We start from the raw sequence: 25,025 nt of genomic DNA on the forward strand, positions 1-25,025 counted from the left end.
GCGGTGCACTAATCTACAGTATTTTTTTTTCTTTGTTTAACAGCATCATGCTGATTTGAATACTGTATACTGAAAATGGCTTCTACATGTGGTCTAAGCAATGTCCTTTGGCCATCTGTTGTTTGGCAGTCTTTCTGCTTGCTCAGGTTAGGAGCTACCATTTAAGGGCATGCACTTTCAGATGGACTGGCTCTGGACTCCTGGTTAAGTGATTTGTGTGGTTGAACTGGTTCAAACTAGGTATGGGACTGTTTGGTTGCAATCCATGCTTCTTTCAGGGAATGTCTGTTGCTGTTGAGATGTGGGTTAAGTGGCTGCCCATGGTTGGACAGCCTTAACTTGTTTGACTGAGTAAACACTTCCCAATGGCGGGCAGTGGCAACCATCCAGGCTAGAGGTTGGATCAGAAGAGAAGCTCTTTTGCCATTCTAGAGGTCACCCACTGAAGCCAAAAAATAGGAAGGTGTGAAGACTGCACTGAAGACCTAGATGACTTCTGCTGAAGAGAACCAGGATTGCCCAAGCCATCTACTGGTGAACCTCTGCTACTCTCCTGCCACCAGGGGGAAGACCCTGAAACAGTTCCTTCTTCCCTTTTTCTATTTGGAACTAGTCCTGAATCGGCCTCCTGTCATCTGTGCACTTCAGAAGTGCCCTGGACCATCCGTTGGGCTCGCAATCCATCGAACAGGCCTATCTGCTACAGCGGTCAACGCCACAACCTGGAGTTTACCGGCAATAGTTGCATCATTTGCACTCAATATAGCCTTAACACAGTAGATTGTTTTTTTGCACAATGTGTGTGTATATGATATATAGGTATATTCAATTGTATGCATGTGGTTGTGTGGGATGAATGGCTGGATACAGCTGGAACAGGTCTTGAGGGAGTTAGGATATGTTTATCAATTGTAATGATGTGTATTAGCACAATGTTTTTCTTATACATTTGGTGAACAATGAATTGTGTATAACTGGCATCAGATTGTTCCTGTCCTTTTTGTATCTTTTATAAATTGGTTTTCCATGTAATATTGCACTAACAATATTTCCATTGAATATTCAATTTAATAATGTGTTTTATCATTAAAATACACACTATGGGCATTTAAGCAGTATTAAGTCACTGATATAGCAATAGGCTGTTTGTGTCTGTGGATCTGCATGTTTGCCTAGATCATTCTAGCAGAAGAGTGGGAGGACCTAATGTTTTTGTTTGTGGTTTAGAGCAGCCATTGGCTGTAGCGGTCTCTTTTAATTAATTTAAAAGTGTCTTTTCACTTAAGATCAATTCAATTTGACTAATTTAAGATTTTGTTTGTGATTAATATCTTTTGCACAATATTAAATTGCACACGAAGGTCTAGGTGACGTTACATTGGGGCGTGGTCGCTCAGGAACACCACCAGTAGTCGCCGTGTCTGACCATGTTTGAGATGGACACTCTTAGATTTACAGAAGCCAAATACAGTCCTCTATCAACGGACCATCATCCTTTGATGATTTCCCTACTACTAGTGTAGGGGATGTGACCATTACTGCGACTCAAAAAGTAGGGGTTGTGTACAGAGCTCCATGGGAATGCATTACATGAGTGCTAATATAATCCCTTTGGGTTTACACATTTTTTGGAGGATGAAGATTATAAGGTGGGACCGAGCCAAATTGCCACCAATTTGCAACAAAGCGAAAATACAATTATGACCGAATGATAAAAGGGACTGTCCAAAAATATCTACTTTATTATTATCACAGCAGAAAGTTCTAGCACCCTAAAAAATACAACCCACCCTGTAAATGAATGTAGAGGACACAGTTTCAAGAAGGAAAAGGGATGCTCTCTGGATACTGACAGGAGGGTAGTAGGTAAAGTAATTAATCTCTGTAGTTCAAGAATACTTGTTTCAGCACAAAAGGAGCAATTGGTGTTAAAATGTTACTAGGGACCTTTGGAAAAACACCAGGGTGACAGAACCACAATGTACCTTGTGCTTATAGAAGATCTTGGTGATCAAAAGGGTCGAGTCGGTTTCAGGGTGCTTTGCAGTTCCTGCGACAAAGTTCAAGACGGGAGACATCTGCGGGTATCGGGCAATTCAGCGAGTGAGGCTGGACGGAGAGATGCATACTGGCATACGCAGCGGCTCAGGATCAGGAATCGTTGCCTCAGTGCTGGTTGGCGTGTCTGAAGCACTGGTCAAGGCGTCTCAGACGACGTTTGCAACTGCGGCATGACAATCGGCGTTGCAGTCAGTTGCAGCTTGAGGGACTCCTAGCTTCTTCACTGGGCTTGTGTCGCCCTTTAAGGCGGACGACCCAAAGCTGAGGAATGTTCAGAAACTCTCTAGCACTTCTCACCTAGGAATCTTTGCTTGCGTATTCTAGCAGGGCACGCTGTGTGCTGGCTAGGTACCGGTGCTGGAGCTGCTGGAGGGTCCTCTGGATTCAGTCTCTCCTTTTCATCCCTGGGAGATGTTGAGGGGAGGGATCTTGCTTCCCACATTGGAAATCCTGGCCTTCCTTCACTGGCGGAAGCTGTAAGCCAGATTGTACCTTCAACCAGTGTCCAAATTAGTTCTTCTCGTTACTCCTTGCAAAGTATTCAGATGATCTGCCCAAAAGAAGGGCTCAGCCCTCTTCTAAAGCCAAATGGGCCACAGTGATTGGTGTAGGCTAAGCCTACTTTAATGAACCAATCCTGGGTCCCTACCAACAATCTCCCGTATGTGTGAGGTCATAACCAGAGTGCTTTGCAACAGAAAAGGTAAAGGGGTTAAAAACATGTAATGCTAAGTCCCACCCATCTTCCTGTCTGTTGTGGGTCAAAGGGTCTCTCTGGTTAATTGAGCTCTCTGTGGTTCGTGATTAAACCGGCAGGTCTATCTTGATACTGTGGCTAGATCAGACTTTTTGTCTCTGCCAAACCACATACTCTTACCTTCTGAATGGGTCCCCACTGAGGGGATGACTACTGTAAGTACCTCACCCCAGAAATGACAGGCCTCTGCCCTTGATACTGAGGGTTGGGAGCTGGCTTCTGGTTGACACAGTGCATATCAAAGTTGTGTTGGGGTTTCCTGTCTCCTTTGGTTTAGTCTCTGCAGCCAGGCCCCATGTGGGCCTGTTTGAGGTATACACTACTAGCATGTTTATTATGTTAATTGCTGCCACCATCTGCAGAGGGTAAACAAACGGACAGGGCGGATCCATGGAGCCTTTTATAGTTAATTAGGGTGGCGATGGCGAGAGGAAGGATTTGGCCCTCTCCCTTCTGAGATGCATCATGTACTTCACCTGTCGGATCCCAACTAAATATGACAGGGAGGACTGTGTCTGTAGGCTGTGTCAACCCATAGTACACGGGTCTATGTGTATGTCGCGCGGATTAGCCCCACACGTTTTCCTGAGGTTGATCTACCATCATTCAATTTCCTATACAATTTCAAAAAAGCCCAGGTGAGCGCACACCCACTGTGCCACAGACCCCATTGATAGGTTAAGGATACAGTTACAGGAATTGTGTACCACTACCACCATCGAGGACGATTTTGTTTCCAACTTCAAGGGATAAACTTGTACCAGTGCTATATGCATTACCCAAAATACACAAAAACAGTATTGATTCACCAGGTTGTCCTATTGTTTCTCTTTGTGGTTCCTGTTTTGGACCGAGTGGCGAATCTATTGATAAACGTTTAGCAACCTCTGGCTACTAATACTAGATCTTACCTGTAAGACACCACAGCTGTGATAAATATGGTAGAAGGATTATCCTAGAACATGGAGCCCAATATTTTGACAACATATTTTGTAACATTAGACAACTTTGCTGTACATAAACATGCCACAAGTAGATGTTATTGTACGCACCCAATTGGACGTTAGACCACTGACACACTCAGTCTCCACAAATGTTATTGTGGAGTTATTACAAATCACTCTATGTAACTATTTCTTTGCTTTTGACAATGAACTGTACCTTGAAAAGAAGGGGACCGCCATGGGGCTGCCTTGCCCTGAGCCTGGCGTATAGCTATATACCCAACGTTGAGGACTGCAACATTTATGAGAACAATCCATATATCGCTATGATAAGCCATTGGAGGCATTACATGGATTACATTTTTTTTCATTTGGTTGGGCACCAACAATGAATTATCAGAGTTTGTCAGTTGATTGATTCAGCTCAACCCAAACTTAACATTTACTTGTCAGTCCAAGAAAGGGGCGTTTTCATTTTTAGGTCTCTTAATTGCCCACCACAATGAGGGACTTTATACTAAATTGTTCAGAAAGAGCACTGATCGCGATACATGGCTCCTCAATTTAACCCAGCATTCGAGATCACTCTGGACCACCTCCCATATGTACAGTTTTTGAGGGTCAGGCACAATTGTACCTTTTTAAAGAAAATATTGAGGGTCGGTCTAAGGAACATGCAACCAAGCGAGCCAGATATATTAATCATGAGGTGTTGCTTACACCAAGGGCAGAAAGGAACAAGCAAGAGCGGGTGGTTTGTGTGACCATGTTTGGCAAACATACTAACCAACTTAAGAAATTGGTTAATAAACAGTGGCGGCTAGTGATGGCCATGGGATGTATTGACAGCCAATCCCTTTTTGCATTAAAGAAAGGAAATAATTTGAGGGACAAATTGGTCCACTCGGTTTGCATCAGTACGCACTAATCGGATCCAAAACACTATTTAGGCGTATTGGGAGGCACAAAGGAGCCCTGTCGGAGGCCATTATCCCCACAGGCAGTGTAGTGCTTGTGCTTTAATGAGCAAGTCTTTTGTCCTGGTGACTTTAGGTGGTCATTAAGCATTTTACCAACTTCAATTTATCAAATGTCATCTGTTATCAAATGCAGTTGTGCATTTCTATACATTGGCATGATTACCATGAAGGTTTCCACTCCTATCAATGAGCATAAAAGCAGGATCTGCAATGGGACACTTTCTTCCCCATTGGTACAACACTTTCAACTTGTGAACCATGGTGCCCAATGACTTCAGTTGGTTTGACGTTGATCTGGTGAAACCTAATCGCTTTCATTTATTGTCCACAACTCGGCTATTGAAATTGGTGCAAAAATGGATTTTCCAGTTAATAACCCACAAACTGGTTGCATGAAGAATTGTGATGGGCAACCGTGTTGTACTGAACTCAGTGCCTTCCATTGGTCACTTATGGATATAGACGGCATCCCTTGTTACGAACCCCAGGATGTTGTCCCTGCTTCCCTAGGCTTCCCTAGGCAGAGCCCCTTTCCATGGGGCCAGAGTGGTGAGGCTGCTACCCAATAGACGCCCGGGGGTGGTCCTCTGCGGGGGGATCTCATGGCAAGGGACCCCCTTTGTGGGACTGGGGACGGCTATTATGGGAAAACGTGGTACATTCAAAATACATACACTCCTTCCTCACCCTCATACCCTACACCAACCCCTTGTTACGCCCACCTGGTATCCACGGGGACGCCCTCCCAGCTGCTGGGACCCTGGTGTCCTTCTCGGTCGTTCCCGGATATTATCAGCAGGGAATACTTTCTGGAAAATAAGTGGGCTATGTTCAAGATTGAGCAACTGGGGAAATAACCACCCAAAACCCGGTATGCCCGCAGCGCCTCCCCAGGCCTTTCCTCACGTTGCTGGAATGCAAAGTAACGCAAAGCGTGTACTGGAGTTCGGATGTGGTTTATATAGCCTGCAGGCATCCCAGGTATCACTGGGCCTGCCACACCCAAAATGCTAGACTGCCTGGTTCAGTTTAGGAACAGAGCAATGTGGAGGCATCCATGTTGTTGCACAATGCCCTTATGTGCCCTGATTACTGCTCTAGCATATGAGCCTGGTGCCATAGGCGCTAGGACTGACTCCAAGAGAGTCTGGGGGCAAATGTCAAGCCACTTGAGGGCCTGATGGGGGTAGAAGTAGCCCACCTGGCCTGGCTATCCCAGCTTAGGGCAGGGATCGTGACACCCCTGTAGTTCCCATACCTACATGTACTCCTGTAAAATGGAAGACTTAGCCATCACAGACGGTACTGGGACGAGGAAGAGTAGAGACTACCTATGTGAAGCATGTTTAAAAAACTGTGATGAAGATTACAAAAAACCCACAGAAGCAAAACCACCAATACTGAGACGAGGAGGAGGAGGCCCGGAGCAATGCAGAGTACTCTGCAGAACCAACTTGAGCCAACCAACAGATACAGAAAATAAAAAGGGAAGAAGGCCATGGTAAGTAGTCCATCCCTCTGCAGAGGAACCACAAGTAGGAAGGACGTTTGGCTCGGAATAGGGGAGAGAAGGCTCGCTGGGACGCAAGAGTGGCTGCTGAGATGTCCCTGATCAGTCTGCAGACCGATGAGAGGACTGGGAGCGAGGTGAAAACAAGTCACCTGACCACCCAGGTGTGTAGAAAGTCTCCATACGCTCAACCTCCCTTGGCTGCGCAGTGTGTGCAGACCTTACGAGGAAAGACGATCGCAGGGGAGAGAAGGAGACCGCAGAGGTGCTCCATGCTCATACCGAAGACCCAACAAGAAGTCAGAAGATACAAAGGACACTGGGGAAAGCAGAGAAGCCAGAGAAACTGAGTATGTGACCCATCTGAAAACCGGGAAGCAAGAGCAAAAGGGTCCAGGCCCATACAAGAACTGGGGAGGCCCTGGAAGCCAGAGAAACTGGTTCAAGGACCCATATGAAAGCCAGAGAGGACTGGGAAGCCCAGGAAAGCGGGTTTGGAACCCACTATTCTGAGAGGAGGACGCCACTGACCTTTTCCTTTGTCATTGTCTGGTAGGTTGGTGAACCAGACCTTTACTCTAAGAAGGCCAAAGGATGAGCCATAGCCCTTGGCATTGTGAAAGCCTAAGAAGCCCAAGGGAAGAGCCATACCCCTTGGCATTGTGAATTGCGAAAGCCTAAGAAGGCCAAGGGAAGAGCCATACCCCTTGATGTTCTGAATTTTGGAAACCCGAGAGAGCCCAGGGAAGAGCCTTCACTTTGCAAATTGGGAATGCCCCCATAGCATTGCAAATTGCAGAAACCTGAGAAAGGTTGGGGGAAGAGGCATACCCGCTGACATTGTGATTTGTACAAGCCAAAGAGAAGCCAGGGGAAGGGAGTCGATCCCCCTTGTGTTTGTAAACACTGTGATAGAAAACCAAGAGAAGGTTACCAGTATTCAAGTTGGAACTTTTGCTTTGTTTGGAAATAAGAGTTTTTATTTGCTAATCTGGAACTTTATGTGCTACACTTGAAAAGAACTATAAACTGGGCAAAGGAGTCCTGAGAGACTGATGGGATGGTAATCCGCTACACAGAATACGAAGACCAATCTTCTGCTTTAAGTCTCAGTAGACCCTTTTGTTGTTTAGTTGGAAGTGTAAGGGATGGTCATAGGTTTTTAAAACAAAAGGAAGGGGTGGGCACCTTTAAATATATGTAAATGCTAGGTGTAAATTAATTTCAACTTATAGGCCTTCTCCAGAAAACCTGATGCACACTCGATCAGGAAAATAACAATGTCTGATGATAAAAACCACCAGACCTGGGGACACCTGGGATGTAGTGAATACCACTGCATAACAGATGTAGTTAAATAATCATTACAATTGAACAGGAAAGAACATTCTTTCACAATTCTTTGATGGGTGCTCTTTTATTTTCTTTGCAAGGATGCAGAGACCAGTGCCGTTGCATTTCGGACCCCTCGGTCCATCCTCGGGGCAGGTTCTACAGATACATAATGTGAACAAAACTTATAAACTTGTATACAAATTCCAAAAGAAATGGTCAAAATGAAATGAAGTGGAAGAAAGCTCAACATATAAACAATGTCGTACCTGCCCTTTAAAAGAATTCTTGGACCTGAAGAAATAGTAGGCTCCATGTAGTATAAAATACCATTATTGTGCTACCTAAAATATGCCTCAATTATTAAATACTGTAGCTAGTATGGATGTTCATGCACTAAGTAAAGAGCCCTACCTGTCGCTAAAAGTAGAGGAGTCCCTGGACTTGCAGCTGCTATACGGCTACATCAGAAGCGTGTGTTTCTAACTGTAGAAAAATAGTATAAATCTCAGTATAGTTCCTGCAGACCCTTATCTTTCAAGCATAACAATGTAATTGTGCTGGCAGTTATGATCCTTGCTGTTGTATAACAAAGTTCCTACCTGTAAGCAGGTAAGAAATTGTTCTTAACACTTAGTAAGGCAAAAACGATATATATGCATTATGTTGAAATGGCAGCTGTGCAATATACCTGCAATACAGGATTTGTGTCAGTGAAAAGTGAGGGTGTTAAAGGTATGAATCTAAAAAGGGAATTGTGAACATCCTGTTAAATCCAGTAAAGCCTTGCCTCAACTTGCCTAAGCTATCTGCGTGGATGCTAGGCGAGTATATCTGAATGAAAGAAAAAAGGAAAATGTCTATCGGCACCTTTAACGCACGGATGCAGCGCAAGGTACTGAATCAATCAATAATAACTGTATTCGGCCGTGAGGCCATGAAAGTACATAATCGCACAAAAAAATGCAAATAGCTAAATAAATTACAGTAACAATACATCCTTCCGTCACATGCTATAGTGTTTACTGTTGCCCCAGAATCACGCCAGTGGCTGTCTTGCAACGGCCAGTTAAAGTTCCACTAACCACTGTCCCACTACAGTTGCCCATGGTCCTTTTCCCGAGTGGCAAGCCAATGCATATATTTATTTATAAGTGCCTCCCTGGATTCTAGTTGGTTGGGGGACAATTAGGGGACCTTGTGCAAATATATTGTGCCCCTCTTTGGGACTCCCCTCACCTTACTATTGGTCAGACCCTCCCCGGACTGGACCCTACAGACCCTAGGGCAAGCATGGTTTTGTGCTGCATAGCCAACCCTAGCAGCTGGCTTATCATTCAATCTGTTGGTTCTAGCTACATGATCTGCCCACCTGAATGTTTGCTGCTTGGGCAATTGCACATCTTGGTTCCATGATCTTGGAATGGGCACAGGACAACCAGGGTGGATTGGGGCATGGGGCACCTGGTTGGCCATGGTCCTATCAGAACCAATAGATTATTCACTTGCACACGTGGGCCACAACCCTGTTGTGCTAGAGTTCATTGTACTTTTGGGGACACTGTTGGAATATAATAATAAACCTGACGGAGAGGAATCAGCCGACTGATCGCTTGGTTTCAGGGATCCCTACTATTATGGAGATTTGATTTCTCGCAGCTGACACTGGCCACCTTCAGCGGTCTTCTCTCCATAGATGCCCTCTCCCAGCTGGGGCCCTTTTGAACTACAGAGCAACTGAGACAGAACTTTGTTAGTAAATATAGCTGTCTTGGCAGGTAAGACTTGATTGGTTGGGTTGAATCGGAGGTATTTAGCAGATATCTTCTTTGCCAGGATAGAGCTTTATGATGCCTGGTCCCAGTAAGCTTCGAATTTGTTGCTCCAGACTTTGTAGCGAACAATTTAGAATTTGGTCCGTCTGCACCCCCAGAAGGTACCCCAGTATACAAGATGTATGTCAAATTAGGGGTGATATTATTCAACAGTTCATGGCACAAACAGACTAAAAATACACATAGTTTTTGATGGCCAGAACATGGCTCTTTTGATGCATCTGTAATTCAGCATTTAGAAACTGTGTTATTAAAGAATAAGGCTAGACCCTCCGCCTTTGATGTTATCCGCGATTGGCGCAAGGAAGCCACGCAGAAGATCAAACGCGAACAGAAATTTACTCGAGACCTATGTCACAGGCTGATAAAGCTTTGGTTCATGATCAGCAAAAACACCAACAAAATAATAGAGAGAAAGACAGAGATTGTCAGTTACAAAGTACAGGAATTTACCCCGTTATACCTACTACTACCCAAGATCCCGTAATAGAACAGATTCTTAATAGCCCTCGCCAACATCTTCCCTCTGTGGTTGACCCTCCTCCATATGGGTCAACCACATAGCTCATTAGTATTTGGGCCCCTGGGCCCTAAACTCCCTTCCAGTCTTCCTGATCTCCAAAATCCCCCCTCCCCCACTAGCAGAAGATGACCTATCAGATGCCAGCATAGATCCTCCCAGTGAATATGTACATGTCCCATTCACTAAAGAAAAGGCAACAAGGAAACTAGAACCCTTTATTAGTAATGCACAAGCCACTTTAATGCCTACCCAACAAAGGGAATTGAGGGCACAGACTATTCCATTAGTATTGAGCTGAGTCAGACAGAATGTGGTTGAGGAAGTACTTGAAACCCAAGGTCCTGAGCGACTAATTTGATTAGAATGTTTGGGTGACGAGGTTCGAATCCAGTGGGAACAAACATTGCCTTCAGCAGTTCCTAGGGAATTGCAAGATTTTAATTTAGCTGCTTTGTTTTGTCATGCGGAGAAGGATGCTTTTTCACATGTTAAAGGACTTTGGGAGATATTTGATGAAATGAAAGGACTAGAGAAAGCTCGATTGGAATTAGAAGCTGAAACTAACACGTCTGAATATGTCCAACAGTGTGCGATCATCAAAGCATGGAAAGAATCTTGTGTATCAGATGAGGAACTGCAGTTAATTACACGTTAGATGGGACACCACTTTGACCCCTCTTTCGGTTATTTGCAGTAACTTTTGTCAGTATGCCCCCCAGATGCATGCCATGAAAGTAATGTTGGATGCAATTATGCAACGAAATGAGGAAGGCGAGATAGAGCATTCAAAAGAGTTGCAACACTTGAAACTGATAATAGATAATGCATCCATAAGGGGTATCCCAGAGCAACTCATCCACTTAACGGCTCTTTCAAAATTACGAAAACCACCTGGTTCTCAGCTTCATATGCTGGAGGTGCCGCCTGCTTACATACCACAGCATGCCACGCTGGATGCTCAAGGAGATCCTGTCCTTGATAATCAAGGGAAATCGATTATGCAGCCTCCTAAATATGACACCCAATTTGTTCACATCCCCTTTTCCAGGTAAAAATTAAATGCATTAAAACAGACAATCCCTGATATTATAAAAAAGTGGGTTTTATAAAAAAAATAGAGCATGTTTTGAATACTTCTATCTTCACTAATAGAGATCTAGAAATCGTATTTTCAGTAATCTTGCCATCAGATATTTGGACACCAATCAGAAATATCACTGACCCTGCAACTTTGGGGAAGACATGGGATGCACTTTTTCAGCTTGACGCTAATGGTATAGCTGGCTAAAGGCCTGCTCCTGCAGTGCTTGACCTTCCCACTATGATAGTTGCACAACTTAAAAAGGTGGTACCCGAGAAGAAAATCAATTGGGAAAAGCTTGCCGCATATGTCCAAAATAAAACTGATGCGGTAACCGTATTTTAATAAGTTTGAGCAAGTATTTGATTTGTCAGGACAGGAAATGACTACGCTGGCATTGAAATAGGTATTTGTAGATACATTTGCTCAGCAATTATTACCAGATTAAGCGTTCTTATAATGCAATCAGAAAGTGCCTGGCAGACTAAAATACCATAAGATATTTTACATATGGCTCAATATTATGAAAACAGAGTGAATGAAGAAAGAGAAAGCAGAAAAGAGAGTGAATCTTAACACAAGCGTGTTAATACAGCAAGTACAACAGGGAACTAGGGGAGGGCCATTTATTGACACAAGAGGAAGAGATGCTGGTCCGTTTGTACCATTTTCACTGCCAGGGCCCAGCCTTGTTGAATAGGGGAAATGGAATGTATCAAAGAAGGGGAAGAGGACATTGGGGAGGACAGGTAGTAGGTTGAGGTGGATGGGTACCACCTGTGACAGTGGCTGGTCCTGCTGCAACTACTGAGGCCCCAGTTAGCTCCAACATTTTTGATAATGCGATTATTTTGTCACTAACCAATACAACACTGAGGATTTTTCTTTGATTTCTTCAGAATAGGGCAGCCCTCAAATGATCAAGCATGTGGATCAAGCAGGACCCTACGTCCACATGAGAGTTGAGAGACAGGAACATCGATTTCTAGTAGATACAGGGGCGCAGAAGAGCTCTATAGATCATGCTAAGGTTCCAGAAATTCCTTTGAGGGTGCATACCAATATTTCAGTAGGGTTCGCTGGAACACCAGTAGCTAGTAAGGTGTCGGTTCTCTTAGGGCCAGCAGCTAGCGAGATACCATATTGGTTAACTACAAAGTGAGCACAACCTTTATTGGGTTTGAATTTATTCAAGAAATTGTATGCTGCTATTTATTGTACGCCTGATAGAGTACATATTACAGTATGCCCTTCAAAAATGGATACATTTTATAGCAAAACCACTACCACCAAAGTTTGACAATATTCCTGATGTTTTATGGCCGGTTTCCGATAATGACGTTGGCCTTATGGATATACCCCCAGTAAAAATACAAATGCATCAGGGAGCAATTCTTCCGTATATTCCTCAGTACAAAGTATCTCGTGAAGGTTATTGGGCACTTGAAACAATTGTTTCCGACCTGGTAAGACAAGGGATTCCAGAAGAAATCAAGGGGATTGTATGCAATAGCCCCATTTTAGCTGTTTATAAAAAGGGGGATACGAATTTGCCATACCATCTTGTAATTGATTTGAGAGCAGTGAACAAAATTGTACTAACTTAATTTCTGATAGTTCCAGACATTACCACCATTTTGACTGATACTACCATCTGCAGAATATTTTTCAGTACTCGATTTGAAGAATGCATTTTTTATTATAACATTGCATCCGGACCTCAGATTTCTATTTGCTTTCTCCCTTGGTGGAAGAGCATATACTTTCACTAGAATACCACAAGGATATACAGAAAGCCCAAGCATAGGGCCCTTAAGGAACAGTTGGATTCCTTGAAATTGCCAGCATCTGTTACATTGATTCAATACATCGATGATTTGCTTATTGCAGCTCCAACAGAGGAACTCTGCAAACATGCAACCTTATTATTATTGACACATCTGGCTTATCATGGCCATAAAGCTTCTCAAGAAATGTTAATATTGTAGACCAGAGGTAGCATATTTAGGGTACCGCCTGCCTAAGGAGGGTAGGAAACTAGCACCAAACAGAATACAAGCAATTTCCAACGTGCTGCAGCCAAAAACACAGAAACAAGTTTGAGCACTGATAGGTGCTGTCTCTTATTGTAGACAATGGATACCTACTTTTTTGCTTATTGTCAAGCCTTTGATACAACTCGCGTATACAGGATCCGGTGCCATGGACTGTTGAACATCGAGACACATTTCTTTTGTTGCGCACATCGCTTTGGTCTGCTCCCGTTTTAGAGACTTTGGATTACAAAAAGGAATTTGTCTCGTTTCTGCATGAAGTTGATAGATGTGCTTTGGCTGTTTTGACACTGGAACATGGAGGAGGGAATAGACTGTGCAGCTATTTTTCCTTCACGTTCGACCCTGTTGCATGTGCTTTGCCTAAATGTTTGCGCACAGTAGCAGCTGCATCTTTGTCAGTGAAACAAAGTGATGGTATGATTTTAGGTCACTCTTTAACAGTAATGGTACCTCAGTCCGTCAATGTCCTTTTAAATAGGACTCAGACTCAATATATGGCTACGGCCCGATTGACCAGATATTAATTGATATTGTTTGCACCACTTATAAAAATTAAGCGCTGCAACACGCTTCACCCTGCTGAGCTCTTACCCATACCAAATCAGGGTATTGAGGACAATGAGGCAGCTGACCATGATTGTATCTTCACAACTGAAGAAGACACCAAAGGCCGTATAGATTTGAGATACCCCTCTTCCACAGGCAGGAGGAGAATTTTATATTGTGACGGGTCCTGTTTTAAAATGCCGATGGAACTACAACCGCAGCACACACGGTTATTACTTTGCAAACTATAGTAGAGACCAAACAAATACCCTTTCATTAAATGTGCTGCCCATCAGAAGATAGTAAATGAAGTTCAAAAAGGAAATGATTTTGCTGATTCCATAGCCAAACAAACGACATTAGATTGTAGTTCAGGTATGTACAATATTGAGAATATTAAATGGTCCTGGGTTCAGGACTGATGGAGGAAACCTCTGTCAGCATCAAAAAAATACAAGCAATGGCTACTGATGAAGAAATCAGGGACTGGAAAGATAGCCTCCCTATACAGGCCAATGAGGGGTGTTGTGTCACAGGGTCTAAATAAACAATGGATGTTGCCTAATGCTTATGTATTCTTGGTTGTGCGTATGATCCATGGACCCACTCGCATACATGCTAAAGCTATTTGCAAACAATTGGAAAATGTTTGGTGTAATTAATTGATCACTACAACAGCTGACAATGTGGTTAAAAACTACGATATGTATATAGCATAATGTAGCCGGATGGACTACGGTCTCCGCAGGAAACTTTGACCCTCCTGCTTTCCCATTTGAGGTCTTGCATGTTGATTTTATTGAATTAGAAAGGTGTAATAATTTGAAATATGTGCTAGTAGTGATTTGTATGATAGTATAGTTGTGGGGGTGCATTCACTTTCTATGTTTTTAACTAGAGTTTAGGTTTAGTTGCTTTAAATTTAATCAATGGCTTTCAGGTGCTCCCTGTTGGTGCTGTGCTACCAGAACCAGAAAATGCTGAGAAAAGAGGTCCCTCAAGAATCAACGGGGGACAAACGGGGAACACTATTTACAATAGAATTGTAAGGAATCAATACATTTGAGTCATGTAGATCCCATTTCTTCTCAGTTATTTTTTTAAAATGTATATAATCAAAATGACTTGGCAAATAAACATGTTCTTGTGTAATTTTCAATAACATATCATAGGTATGTACTCTTGTACAATTCATATATATTTATCGGGATCTGTATCACATTGTGACAGTATGAGTCATATTAAATTCACATATGCATCAAAGGTACCAGTCCTTGTTTGTTTTTGGTTTATCCAGCTATCTTGATAGGAGTTGATGACAGTATACACTGAGAGCACTCAGGGCTGTATCTCCTATCTGTAAACTACGAGTTTTGGGCCTTCCTAGCCCTTCTTCGGGTTTGGATATCAGGCTTTTCAATGCTTTTTCTAGGATTAAAATAAATAAATTCCTGTATTATTTATGAGTATACTCATATTTAAATGATAATTTCCTGGTTACTGTTGCCAGTTGTGCAATTCCTATTATCAAAGGCTCTGAGGTACTAACCTGCGAATTGGTATGTAACCATGAAGTAGTGGCTTTTCTTAATAGTCAGAAGAATTCAATAACTGTTGATAAAATAACACTGCATTACTGTGATGTCAGAGTTAAAAATGTGGGTCTCGAGAGGAAAACAGCGCTGCTCAAGTTGCTGGGTCCCTCTGTGGGACCCCGATAATTCGATCTATGTTGCGTGCCTAATATGCAATTTCAGACTCCCTCACCTATCAGTTTTCCTGGTATGCATGATATGTATTATTTTCTTAGGCTGATCAGTTTGCATTGTATCTGAAACAATGGTGACCAGTAATGTGTGTTAATCAGTTGCTAGCTACCGATGTTACTATATTCCTCAATCATACAATGTGATTCATGCAGTCAATTATAGTTGCAGCCTACCTTTAACTGCTGGACGTATATCTCGTTCCCTGGTTGCTGGGCTGTGTTGTTAGGGAGACAGCGTCTTCTGTAATCGCGTACAGTGATTCTATGAATCATCGTGTGTAATGCGATCCACTCGGCGGGGTCTTTCTGTGTGTGAAGAAAGTTCTTAGTACAGAATGTTGCTTATAGAGTCTTACTGATGTGATTTAATGAGTTAAGATGGCTTTAACATACCTTTTAAAATTGTTCAACGGTGGGAGCTCTGTCTAGTGAGCTCAGCCTCACTAGGACGTGGCATCGGATCGTTCCTAAGCAACCCCATTGATCGAACGCTTTTGATTTGTGCCTTTAGCAAATGGGTAGAGGCTTTTCCCCTGAAAGATAACACACCCATCTCCACTGCAAAAGTTATGTTAGAATATTTCCCCAGATTTAGATTACCGAGGGTAATCTGGTCTGATAATGGCCCCCACTTTATTGCAGAAGTAATACGAAAGCCTGTGTAATGGATTGCAGATTAAAAGGAAATTTCACACGGCTGATCACCCACAGAGTGTGGGGTTAATTGAGCGTCACAATGGAATTTTGAAAAATATGGGAGCTTAGATTTGTGCGCACATAGGACTTAAATGGCCAGACGCTCTACCTTTAGCATTGCTCTCGATGAGAAAATCCACATCAGGGTTGTCCCCATATAAAATATTCATGGGTAGACCAGCAAATGTTTGGGATGCTCCTAGACCACAAGCATTGAAGGACATTAAGCACCCACTGCTTGTTGAGAACAATTGTGTTCTATTCACCAGCAGGTGAAGGATAGTTTACCAGACCACAGTCTACGAGAAGGTCATCGGGAGAAACCTGCCAAGTTTGTTATGGTTTAAAAATAATGCAGAGGAGCACCGTACTGCAACCATGCTGGACAGGGCCACAGCAGTTCTTGTTAGCCACTCAGACTGCTGTTCGGGTTGAAGTGAAAAAACACTAGATTTATGCTGCTTTTATCAAATTGGTTCCTTTGCCCTTACCTCCTGATGGAAATCATCCTTCTTTGCCTGAAACTAAGGATCTTTGCACTTCTGTGAGTCTGTCAGATTTCGATGTAAAGTCTTCACCAGAGACACCCACTTTGTTCAAAGATCACACCATTCCAGGAATGACCAGAGACACATTGAGAACCAGGAAAGGATGGGGTTGGGCCTCTGAAGGTAGGACAGTGCAGAGCTGGTATTTATGTCCGCTCTGTACCCACTATAAACCTACAAGTGCAGATTTGGTATTGATGTCAGTCCTTCAACCACAAGAACTCAACATGTCCTGATCCCTGTGCACACCAGGAGGTAACAGGGTATCTAAGGACCGAAGAAACCTGCATTATGGAGTTGCATCCACTTGGTGATGAAATTCAAATGTAAAACAATAAAGTGACTCTACCTTCTCCCTCACAAAAACTATGGACAACGGAAGACCGAATAGAAATATTGACATTTTGTACGATTTTCGTGATAGGTTTTTCTTCCTTCTTCTGGTTCCTTGAACATGATTTTGTACATCTTTGAAAGACACTTCTTCCCAATGACAATGAAGCTACTACCAAGCTCCCCTTTACCCCCCCCCCATGTTTTAACCCATACTCATCCTGTATGTTGTTCCCTTTTGTCCCAGAGCTGTCAGAGTAGTACAAAAAATGAACCCCCCCAACCCATGAATAGCCATGAAGCCAATGCCATGATGATGAAAGAAATGCAAATTCAGGATTTAATGAGCATAGATATTGAAAGCCTAACCGATTCAGATTGTTCATCTGGAAAAATTAATTAGCTTAGGCTAAAAGGAGGTTTTGTTAGAATATAATAATAAATATTTGTAGTTAATTAGCCCTAAGATAATCCATTTCTGCGATCAAACCCCTGTTTTCCTGCAAGGTTTAAAAAGGGTACATTTGTGAATTTCACCAAATGAACCAAAATAGAAATGTACTTGTGGCCTTTCTTCCCTCTAGTCATTGCAAACCATGTTGGTGTTGAAAAAACTGGATCTGTGCAGAAAGGTGTGTTTCTGGTCTCTTGGCCCTTGTTGATACAACCTAGGTGTTACGCTCACCTGGCTCCCACAGGGGCGTCAATCTGAACTGGACAGCTGCGAACTCCACCAATGTGACGCGTAGTGCCGAGATGACGGACTGGACTGGCCAACCTAGCTTCGTTTGCTTGGCCCGTAGGAGTATTCTTCTTCAAATGGAGAAAGGGAATTAACCACCAGTAGAGTTGAGCGTAAACCCCCCCGTCGCCCCCACCCCCGCTGTTCTCCCCACTGATCACCTTTGATGTCCCCTCTTATAGTCTCACCTGATGGTTTGGAAAGATGAGCTCTCCATCCTGCATTGAGCGCAGGGGCGCGTAGATAACCAGTTGCTTCACTGGTTCGAAGGAATTGGTGAGTTCCAGAACAATATTGACTGAGAGATTTCCGGCAAGACGCCGTAAGTATGTAGTTCGTAAGAGTTCAAATGTCTGACTTTCACTCTTGTCCGATTCCTTGCAGGTTGCAGCTTGACCCTAGCGAAGAGTTCCTCGTGGCAACCGGTAATATTCAGGTAAGGATTTGTATTATCCAACACAGTTCGATAAAATAATGTCAGTATGTAACCTGTTGCTTTCTCCCTTATTCAGGTGCTGAGAGAAAGTATGAAGTCTCGGGGAATAATGCCTCTGGCGGTAAAATTGGGTAAGTCTATTGTGGTGAGGAGGTTTCCCCTTGTTTGTCCCTTTGTTTCACCTTGCTGTCCTTTTGTTCCCCTTAGGGGCCAGGGTACGGCGAGGATGGGGTGGAGGCTGCGCCGACCCGTGAAGAGGAATAGTACCCCCGGTGGTAAAATCATGTAAGTCTATGGGGGGTAACTAATTTTGCCTCTGTTTATTCCCTTGGCTCACCTTGCTGTTCTTGTGTTTCCCTTAGGTGCCGGAGTGCGACGGGAACATGCTGAAGGATGCGGTGGATAGAGAAGATGCTGCAAAGGCCGGTGAGTTCAGCGCGGCGCTGCAGCAGGCGAGGCAACGCGCATAAAATAACTTCTTTCTTCAAGCTCGAAGGTGCGGTGGATCGGGAATTCAGGTAAGGATCAAAGGTATTGCTCTTGTTCTATCATTTTCTCCTTCTTTCTCCTTTTTTCTAGGAGCTCCAGACTCGAGGTGGGCGTGGCAGAAGTCTGTATGCAGACTTGCAGGCACGGTGAGCGTTACGCTGCTGGATGCAGAATAACGCGAAGCGTGTGCTGCTCTTCGGGCGTGGTTTAAATAGCCTCCAAAGTAGTCCCAGGTAAGTATTCCTCCGCGACCCCACCCGAGTAAAAAATAGTCCCAAGGTAAAGTAGTCCCTTTCAAGCCTCTTTTGGCTTGGAGCTCTTGCAGCATGGTCTGCATCAGGTAAGTGTTAATCTATGAGCCTGGCGCCTATGGCGCCAGGACTGACTCTCCATATGAGCCTGGCGCCACAGACGCCAGGACTGCACTCAAATGGCCCCTAGCAGGGGTTGTTGGGCTTGCTTGGAATAACTTGATGCCTGCTTCCGGGGCTGCTGGACTTGATCTGGTTCCCCGGGGGTAGGCATCATGACAGTAGGTCAAATAAGATAAAGGCAAGTCCTCTCATATAGCAGGGAAAGCAAACCTTTTTTCAACATAGACTATTCAGTGGGTTAATGTTATGTAAAGTTTGACCGGGTTAAACAAAGTTTAGTTAAACACAGAATTATAGTGCTCAGCCTTCTGTCTTATCCAATCCATGAAAGACGGCCTTTGAAGCCTGCTTGAAAAGGATTACTAGTGTTGATGCAAAAGGCAGATAGGGTTATGTTTCAATGACTTCAAATAGGAGTCATTGACCATGAACTGGTGGAAAGATTATACGATTGAGCCATGAGTAAATTGAAGATGTCTTGACATAGCAGGAACATCTGCGAAAAACATAGTTTGTCATACCCACCTGAGATTAGATCAGCATTGGTCAAATTGTGGAGTATATATGCTGAACATGTTTGTATTTCTTCATCTTTTGTAAATTAATGATGAACCATCTGTGTTGGTGCAGGCTCATTTTGTATAAAAGGAGAGACGATTTACCATTCACCGTCTTCACTTTTGCACTCGCCATAAATTGGTAGTGGTTTGACCTGAAGTCCGCTCAAGGGTTTTTTATTTTTAGGTATATTAAATTTGACCTGCAATCTTGAAACCCTGTCTCAGATGTTCTATTTTGTTTGAATTATAGCGTGTAGAAGTCTCAACATCGGAATTGCAGTGGGCTGTCATCCTAGGTGGTTTATAGGCCCTCATGGTGTCCACCAGTACCGTTGAAGATTAAATGTCCTGGGTGCTCAAGATTTTTTAATTTAATTCTCCAATCCGACTCAGAACATTGCACCTTCTCAAACACACTCCAAGAATGTATTTTGCAATAAAATATTAACCCCATCACATCTTTTGCAATATTACAGTGCCTCTTGCGCCCTCCAGAAACCTTTTTGATTTGAAAATTGGCAATCGATACATTAGTCTAAGGTCATTGTATCCTGGGCAAAATAGCATGAAATGGAGAACAGATTTGTTCTGTGCACGACAGCACAAACAGTCTGGACAATTTAAATTACTCCATTTCCTTGTGAAAGAGGCGACCCACAGAGTTCCGACTCTCAAGGCAAATAGCAGTGAACGGGTGAGCTAGTCTTCATAGCCAAATGTACCCTTAATCTGAAAATAGTGCTGGCCACAAGAAAGCTTAACACTTTGCAGAGTTATCCAGGGTATAGACTACTTGCTGATGATGTTTTTGAGTAACAGTGTCTACTGCTTTACAGCTTAGACTTCCTTCCAAGTATCAAGGAACATTTGAGGTTAGTCTCACCTTATATTACCTAGTACTGAGATTGCCAATTTAAAAGGTTACGAAGATGTTTAATACTTTACTACCTGTTGTAGGTTAACAGATGAAAACTACAGTGAAGGACAACAAATAGCCTTGAAGAAGGATATTACGTCACATATCCGAAACGCACTCGCATTTTAAATTTGTATCATCTGATTTAATTTTTTATAATTCAGCTGTACCGATTGTCTAATTTGATTTGTTTTCTACCTGCCTTTGAGTTCTGAAATCGTTTTTTATTCATTAAGGAAACGTACTACATGATATGCAAATTAGCCCAGGGATTGGGTGTTATAATAATGTTCAGCACTATATTGTTTGCGATAAAAATATCTTTGAAGAGTGTATACATATGTTAATGATTTTCTTTAATGGACTATGTCCGACAGGAGCGGAAGTGGGTTACCTGATGGCAACAACAGGCTTTTTCTATTGTTCACGGTTGTATGTCCCTTTAGGCCTGGGGACAATACCCACCTGCACCTAAAACCTACAGAACGAATTTACCTTAAGGTTTTTAAGCCTGAGCAGTAACTTTGGCCATTAATGAGGTTGTGCTCCTCTCTTCTACCTTGTCACAGGAAAACTTTTCACAGGCTACCACCAAAGCCCGTTTATAATACATACTGCTGGCCATTTTAAACACTTCCTTACAGGCAGAGCATAGTTGATGGCCGCTCCCAATATTTTAATTTTTTGAAAATTCTTTTTATTAGATTGTTGACATTACATATACCAAAAACAACAGTCACGGGATTGTAACGTTTCCCCAACTACCCGCCCCCTCAACTTTCCCTGGGCTACCAATCCTCCAGTGTCGCATCACTTTATCCCCAGAATTCGTAGTTTCTGCGGGCAATATGGTTCTTTGAAGTCGCTATGCAGGAATTCTATAACCGCTTCCCATTCCGCTGAGAATTTGGCTTGGTTCCCTTGTAGGGAGTATGTGATCCGCTCCAGGGATACAAAGTTCCAGAACTTAGCCAGCCAGTTTTGTTGTGTTGGGTGTGGCGGGGAAAGGGTGGGCTTTCGTTTTCCATTTCTGTGCTATCACCAACAAGGCTTCCATTGACCGTATTACGTAGGCCTTTCGTTTAAACTTTGCCCCGGACTTGACAAGCTGTCCCCATATGCACAGTAAACTTTCTTTTGGGCCTCTGTGTCCCTGTTCCCCGAATAGCACTTGTATGTTGTGGTTAACTGTTTTCCAATATTCCCCCAATTTTGGGCATCCCCACTATGTATGGAGCCAGTCCCCCACTCAGTCACAGTCCCGCCAGCATGTCTGGGTGTTCAAAGGGCAAATTTGTTGCAGGCTCACCAGAGTGTAGTGCCACTGGGTCTTGATCTTGTATCGGAACTCCCAAATTTGAATGGCCTGAGTGAGTTTAGAGATGTCTTCCCATAATTGTTCCCATTCGGTTTCCGGAATTGATTCCCCCAATGTGTCTGCCCATTTGGTTGTGAATTTCAGCTCTATATTCTGTCCTGCTTTGAGCACCAGCTTGTATAAGCTAGAGATAAGATGTTAATCCCCTGGTTTTGTGGCTAAGAATTTCTCTAATTGAGTGAGGGGGCGGGTTGCGGCCTCACGCATGGTTGGGTTCAGTAGCCAGTGCTGTAGTTGGAAGTAGCGCATTCTATCCCTTTCCGACAGTCCTAGCTCTATCTTGCATTGGGTGAATCCTTTTCCGTCCCCTGAAACATGTCTCTGATTTTGTGCAGCCTGCCTTTTCCAACTTGTGAAGGCTCCCTTCTCTAGCCCCGGGGTGAATTGGGGTTTCCCAAACATGGGTGTGAATGGGGAAGGGAAGGTGGTGATCTGCCTGTATTTTTGCCAGATTGTCCCAAGTGGTTTCTACCAGTTTTGTGATTTCAGATATATGCATATTGCGTTGGCAATCTGTTTTGTTTAGCCAGAGGGCTTCGCTCAGGGGGGTGCCCAGCACCGCCCTATCCATTTGGAGCCATCTTTTGTCTGATTTGCTTGCAAACCAATCTCTAATCACCCTTATCTGGGCCACCCGGTAGTACATACGAAAGTTCGGCAGGCCTAGTCCACCTTTGCTCGCAGGGACCTTCTGTGCTTTCATCGCTATGCAGGGGGGTTTGTTATTCCAGATGTAAGGGGTTATTAGTTTGTGTAGACCGTGAAAGAAGGACTCTGGGACTGTGATCGGGAGTGCCTGAAAGACGTAGAGGAGTTTGAGAAGTACCACCATTTTGAAAGCATTTATCCGGCCTAACCAAGATACAAAAGGGGACCACATCAATGTAGTTGTTTGAGGAGTGTCAGCAGGGGTTGGTAGGCTGCTCGATGGAGCCCTTGCAGCGTCTACATGATGGTGACCCCTAGGAGCTTAATGCCACCCTGTACCCACCGGAATTGGGATGCCTTTTTAGCCCGCTAGAGCCTTTCCTCTCCCAGTGAGAGATTCAATATTTCAGATTTCGCTATGTTTACTTTCAGACCGGCCACTGTTCTGAATGATTTTGATGATTCCAGGTCTGTGAGGGTGAGGAGCATGTCGTCCGCATATGCCAGGACTGTGTGTCTCCTTCCCAATTGGAATCCCCTCTATTGATTGATTAGTCAGTAGGATTGTAAGGCATGGCTCCAAATGGATGGCATATAGGAGCGTGGAAAGGGGGCAGCCCTGTTTGGTCCCTCTTTCCAACTTGATTGGTTGGGAGAGGTCCCAGTTGATTAGGACCCTGGCAGTTGGGTCCCAGTAATTAGTGCAGATTTTGTTGATAAGCATGCCCCAAAACCCATCTTTTCCATTGTGTTGAACAGGATAGACCATTCAACCCTGTCGAGTGCCTTCTCGACGTCTAGCGAGAGGAGTATGGTGGGGTCTCCCTTCCATTGGATCTTTTCTATGATGTGACATACCCTCCTAATATTCTCGTGGGTCTGTAGGAGAAGGATTTCTATCTATTGGCTAGGATCTTGGTGTACAGTTTTGCCTCTACCTTTATCAGGGAGATGGGCCGCTATGACCCGCAATGTGCTGGGTCTTTAGCTGGTTTGAGGAACATAATCATTTTTGCTTCTTCCATTGTGTTGGTGATGCGACCGGATTCTCAAAAAGAGTTGAACAGTGAGGCTAAACTGGGTGCTAGTCTATTAGAAATGCTGCTGGGTACCCATGTGGCCCTGGGGCTTTATTGAGGGGTAGGCTCCTGATCGCTTGTCCCACTTCCTCTATCGTAATCTCTGCCTCTAATGCTGCTCGGTCTCCTATGGTAATTTCTGGGAGTGTGAGTGGTTTCAGGTACGCTTTCAGCTGTGCATCTCTTGGTTTATCTGACCTATAAAATGTGCAATAGAACTTGACAATTTGTTCAGCGATTTCGGATGTGACATTCACTTTCTCCTGGATTGTTTGAGAGGCCGTTTTCTGCTTCAGCTGTCTGACAAGCAGCCGATCTGCCTTGTTGGCTTGCACATATCTTTGTTTCAGCGCTAAGAGATTCCTCTCCACCTTCCTCGTCAGTAGGAGTTGTAGCTTTCCCTTTGCGTTCTGATATGTTCTCCTAATTTCCTACTTGAGTCTTGCACCATTTTTCCCATGATGTCCCAAAGGTCATCTTTGAGCTCTGTTTCGAGAGCCCGTAGGTGCGAGCCGGCGCGCTCGTAGGGCGATCAGTTCCCCCGTAAGCGTGGCCTTGAAAGCATCCCACACTACTGCCTCAGAGCCCCCTGCACCTACGTTATGCTTGAAATATTCCTTGATTTTCTCCTCTACATCCCCCTTTATGATGGAGTCTGTGAGTACCTCCCTGGGGAAAGCCCAACTCCAGAGCCCTCGCCTATGCTGTTGGAGATTGAGTGTCATAGAAATGAGGGCATGGTCTGAGAGTGCAATGGTGTGTAGGTCTACCTGTGTGATTTTGCCCAGGAGCGTAGTGGAGGACCACATGTAGTCTATGTGGGAGAAGGAAAGGTGTACGTGGGAATAGAAAGGGAAGCCTGACTCTGAGCCCTTCAGTGATGTCCAAACCTCCTGGAGTGCCAGGTGTTTTATTTTCAGGGCGGTTGAAGGTGAGGTGTGATTCTGTGTTTGCTTTGCACTCCTATCTCTCCTGGGATCCCATGCAAGGTTATAGTCCCCCATCACCAGAATCTCCCCTTGACTAAATGGTTCCAATTCTGTGAGGACTGACTTCAGGAAGCAATCTTGCCCAGTATTTGGGGCATATATTGTTGCAACTGTCAGTATTGATGTTTCTATTTGGAGAGTGATGAATCGGTAGTGTCCCGCTTTGTCTGCCTTTAAAGCTATTATTTGCACCACCAGCCCCCGTTTAGTTGCGATTAGGACCCTGCCATCTTGCCTTGTGCATTTGCTTGTATTATCTGCAAGTATCGCCTTAGTTTCAGGCAGTGTTTGTCGGCACGCTTGATATGGGTTTCTTGAAGCGCGACTGTCTGGTGAGTGGTGTGATAGCAACCTCTCTAGTTTTTTCCTTTTCACTGGGGTGTTTAGCCCCCTTAATGTTAAGTGTGAGGAATTTGACCATCGTTTGTGATATTGCTTGTGTG

At 43.9% G+C, this 25,025-nt stretch overlaps 1 protein-coding gene across 1 annotated transcript in view; it reads left to right on the forward strand.

Moving 5' to 3' along the window:
* CYP20A1 (cytochrome P450 family 20 subfamily A member 1) overlaps positions 1-25,025 on the forward strand; it is a 516,898-nt gene that overhangs the window by 89,267 nt on the left and 402,606 nt on the right. The gene's annotated exons all lie outside the window — the stretch shown is intronic.

This window comes from Ambystoma mexicanum, chromosome 9 (assembly GCF_040938575.1).
Source record: "Ambystoma mexicanum isolate Mex_15411 chromosome 9, UKY_AmexF1_1, whole genome shotgun sequence".
Taxonomy (NCBI): domain Eukaryota; kingdom Metazoa; phylum Chordata; class Amphibia; order Caudata; family Ambystomatidae; genus Ambystoma; species Ambystoma mexicanum.